The 5,000-nt window shown below is 37.9% G+C and overlaps 1 protein-coding gene across 7 annotated transcripts in view; it reads left to right on the top strand.

Annotated features, from left to right (window-relative positions):
- Nucleotides 1-5,000, top strand: part of LOC136851529 (ras-related protein rapA) — a 678,490-nt gene that overhangs the window by 509,704 nt on the left and 163,786 nt on the right. The window lies entirely within an intron of this gene.

Raw genomic sequence — 5,000 nt, 5'->3', positions numbered from 1 at the left:
CAAATGAAAACAGATCAGATGTTTTCACACTTAAATGAGCAAGTGAAAAGTATTTTAAATTGTCAAGCGGAAATTCTTTTGACGCCCCATAAGTTACAGTAAGTATTAAATGTATGAGGCCTGGTTTGTACTTCTTGACTCGACAACCAACCGTGACGCAATTTTCTTATCTAGAAATTCAAAAGGAATTGCTTATAAGAACGCCTAAAGAAAAGGCTTTTAATAAATTAGAAAAAAATCTAAGATCCAAACAAAAACTTTTAGATAAGGCCAAAGAAAGTTCTTTTAATTCTAGTACGTAGTCAGCAGAAAGCGCTTTAGCATAGATACCTCAAGAAAGTCATAAAATCATTTCCATTCGTAAAACATCAGTGAAGTGAGGAGACAGTGCTCCAGGCAGTTGGAGACATAAAATAGGTCGAATAGGACCCTTTGCATTTGAAAGAACCTGGCATCTTTACAGGTAAAAGAAAGTTGTGTCCAAGTCTTCGGAGGAAATGATCCAGTTTTCTTTAAAAAAAAAAAAATTCCCAAGAGATCCACAGTAAAGAAAGTACCTATAATTAAATTCTATTGCAATAACTACTCATTGAACTGTAGTGTGAGGTTGCTAGCCCCATGATAGGGTCCCACGGGAATTTGTGTCAGCGGCGTATTACGTTAATGGGTGGCCACTTCCCGAAGTACTGACCAAGCCCAAATATCCGTGTTGCTTCTCAAAACTCGCCTTCTACAAATTCCCCCATCTCGACACCAAATATGAAAAGAGCGAAACAGACGCGCTGTTGTGACGTTTTTGAGAATATATGTTGATATTCTGTATCCCCATTAACTTTATGAGCCGTGAAAATAGCCTCCGGAATGGGAGCTTGTCGGACAATGACGCAGTTAAAAGATGCCCCTGTGAACGTGAAAATATAACTTGCAGGACAGCATTGATAATAATAATAACAACAGCAACAGTAGCAACTGCAATGGGGACAATAAAATCCACAGTGATCTTCTTGTACTGCAATACTAAATGTTACTAAATGCCAAGTGTTCGAAATGTTTCAGGGAGTTTCCAGGGCCTGTTTCTGTTCTCATTTTTAACCAGGACATGCTTGGTTACGGTTACTTGTCGAGGGGACTCCGAAGATCCCAAAAGCGTTTATATAACTCCTGACATTTATGTTAGGACACTACGCGAAGACTGTTTCGGATTATTGTTCTTTGCATTGGAATGTTATGGTGGAAATGCTTGCAATGTCTGTTACGAGTTCTAGTAATGTAATATTGATGAGAATGTTGACATTGTTCTGGATTTTCCTTCTCCATTCAAGATGTAATTTTGGCATTGCTTATAAAAGTAATAAGTTAGCGAATATAAATCTGAATACAGATAATAGCAAGAGTTGTGAAGATGGTGATTATAGATCTAACGATATTAATTGCAGTGCCAACGAGAGTTTGGTCTACCAATTTTGGAAATAAGCCAGAAGATAGGGATATCTTATTTGAAAAAAGGAACAGATTTGGAAAAGGGAATGCCAAGGGTATACAAAACGATTTGGGTGGAAATGCCCATTGTTAGGTGTAAATGATCTTCACGAAAAATCGTAACGTTTTGGAAACTCGAAATTCATGTGTGTAAAATGTATGTACAAATACAAACGTGTGTGTGTATGTGTGTATATATATATATATATATATATATATATATATATATATATATATATATACATATATATATATATTGTGCAGTGGTGTTGATGTGTATGCATGTAAAGATTGTATGACATTACATGCCACATACACACAAGACTGTATGTGAAACCATGATATTACGTAATAAAAATATGTAATTGGGAACTAGGAACATAATTCATTGTAAACATCACAGGTGAAGATAACAACTGAAAGACTGAAGAAAGTGTCGCCTTCCTCTTTTAACATTCATTTAAAAAGCACCGATCTGTATTTTGCAGGCACAGTAATTTTTTTTAATTAAAAATTGAACTATATATATGGAACGAACCAAAATTCCATTACCAGTTTAAGCAAAGTTTTGTTTTATCTTAATAGCGCGTCCTTGTTTGAAAAAGGCATAGAAAAATTTAAAATGAAAAAATTGAAAAAAAAAAAAGCAAGGTAAATAAACGAAATAACTATAGAATATCGTTCTACATCTGGTACCTGCATTGAAGTACGCTTGGAATTGATAGACTGAAAATGAATCGGTTTCACTTGCAGTGATGTTTTAGGTATTTGTATCGGTGCGCAACGTGAGGTTATATGACGGATTGTTATTTTTTAATGCTTTCTTTACTTGAAAAGTATTTCTAATTTGTCATGGCTCTAGAGTTGTGGATTGCACATTTTTAAAAGGTTTGGCTCGCCGTAATTGTACAGTTGTGTTATTTTCTTTTAAACATTTACTGATTTTGATGCGAGAGCCTTTATTTTTCGTAGATAGTGATGTATTTATTTTTTTTTTTTTTTATCGGGGTGACTTTTTAGTGTTCTGTAAAAAAAACTAGATCGCTGTTTGTCTGTCCGTCCGCACTTTTTCTGTCCGCCCTCAGATCTTGAAAACTACCGGGCTAAAGGGCTGCAAATTAATGTGTTGATCATCCACCCTCCAATCGTAAAACATTTCAAATTGGCTGCAGTTTTTATTTTATTTAACGTTAAACTTAGCCATGATCGTGCATCTGGCACCGCTGTTTGCGCCAACAACACAGGCCACCACCAGGCCGTGGCTGAAATGCCATGGGCCGCGGCTGAGTGTTTTCATGGGCCGTGGCTGAGAGTTTCATACAGTATTATACGCGGTACAGAAAACTCGATTGCGCCGAAGTTTTACTTGTTTTCTATTTTGTTTAATCTTTCGATTGGTTTAATTTTCAAGTTTTACTTTAATGCAGAGGCCGTCGGTGAGGGGAAACCGGATTTCCTCAAAGCCAGGACTGGGGTAAACAAGGAAAACTAGACGGTAAAAACAGATGGATGCTTTAACCACGAGGAAGTGATAGACTTGTATCTTGAAGGAGGGAAGATCATGAATCAGGGAAGACGACACTGATAAGAGTGTTAATTTTTTCCTTCCGATAGTTTTCTGGCCGAGTAAGACGATAGGATTGAGAACCACCTGCAACAGTATTTAGAGTACCAGTAAAAGGGAATAGAATCAAACTCCGTAAAGATTTACTAACCTCCTTGGTGAAAATATACCTTAGACGGATGAAAAAATAACACGAACTGTAAAATTTTGTATTTTTTTTAACTTAATTAGTTATAAGTTGCATAGAATTCCTTACGCACGGTATTTCCTCATTTTCGGTACAAAAATTGTTAACAAAGGAGCAGTTTTATCGCGAGCAAACGGAGTCACAAAAAAATAGAAAACGTAGTCAGTGCTTTCTGTATTGAAATTCTGAATCAGAATATACTCTTTATGTCGCTGAAGCTAAGCTTTTTGTAAGTGTACACACGCTTGTGTACATGTTCCTTCCTTCAATGTTATAACCTTCATTCAAAATGTTTATGTAATTTAGCTCTCTCACTTTGTCAACTCTTAACATGGTGTAGTCGACCTTTGTGTGTGTGTGTGTGTGTGTGTGTGTGTATACAGTTGTGTGCATGCACTTGTGTTATAATCTCAGCATTGTAGAAAGAAGCTTTTTGTGCGCGTTGTCGGTGCCGAATGTACTGGTTCCCCTACAGACATAAAAGCTCACAATTTTCCCCCCAAAATGTAGTGATAAAATATACAGCGCAAATTTATTTGCATCCTCTTTGGCAGAACAGCCAATTAAAATTTTTTATTCCTCTGCTTAAGTGGACAGATTTACGAGTAAGTGCTCTCAATTAATTGGCAACGCTTTTCGTGGTTTATACATTATCCATTTCTTCTCCTATCCCTCGGTTTTACCTCCTCCTCCCCACCCGGCCGTTCACCTTCGCTTTGTTTCCCCTCACCTTTTTACCCATTTTCTCTTTAAATGTTGTCACTCCTCTCCCCTTGCAACTTTCACCCCCGCCCCTTTTTTCACTGCTCAATCTCCTCTTCTTTTATTCTTGTTTCCTCCTATACCTTCAATTATTTTTTCACCCTTTATCCTCACTTTCCCAACTCATCCCTCCCTTTCCCCTTTCCTCCCCTTTTCCCCTTCCCCTCCCTTTCCCCTTCCCCTCCCCTTTCCCCTTCCCCTCCCCCTTTCCCTTCCCCTCTCCCTCCCCTCCCCCCCCTCCCCTTACCTTCCCTTCCCCCCCCCTTCCCCCTTCCCTTCCCCCCCTTTCTCCCATCCCATCTCCCCTTATCCTTCCTTCCTTCTTTCCTTCCTCCGTCCCCTCCTCCCCTTCCATTCCCCCTCACGTCCTTCCCTCCCCCTCCCCAACATAACGCCCCCTCCCAAAAAAATAGATCGTGACATTATATATTTTTTTCCCGAGAGCAGAAGTTGAAAGTTTTCATTTTCCGGTGTTCTTTTTATTTTCATATTTTCCTTCTTGTGCTCGTCGTTCATTATGTGTAACGAGGCCAATTAGTTCTCGGAAGAGTTAATAAGGAAAATTGAGAAGGGCGGAGCGGCGAGACGGGTGGGGGCCAAAGTTTTCGTCTCGGATTTTCGGGAGGATGTCGATCGGGAAGCTGTAGTTACGTAAGGAACATCTGATCGTTAACGAATATTGAATAATAATAATAATAATCGTTATAATAATAATAATAATAATAATAATAATAATAATAAATATCATTATTTTTGCGTCTGGTTGGTATAGATCAAGTCTGGCTCTATGCCATCACGGCCTTATGTAAGGAAAATATGGTTGTTAATGAATTTGAAATTATAATAATAATAATAATAATAATAATAATAATAATAATAATAATAATTATGATTATCATTATTTTGGTATAGATGAAATCTGCTCTATGCCAGCACAGGCTTATGTTCAAGCAAAACCTGTAAGTAATGTTGAGGCGTTCAAAGTGAATAAGAGGCTTTGTGCGGGCT

This window comes from Macrobrachium rosenbergii, chromosome 23, assembly GCF_040412425.1.
Source record: "Macrobrachium rosenbergii isolate ZJJX-2024 chromosome 23, ASM4041242v1, whole genome shotgun sequence".
NCBI lineage: Eukaryota > Metazoa > Arthropoda > Malacostraca > Decapoda > Palaemonidae > Macrobrachium > Macrobrachium rosenbergii.
The sequence above is the reverse complement of the archived record's forward strand: the minus strand, read 5'-3'. Positions and strand labels throughout refer to the sequence as shown.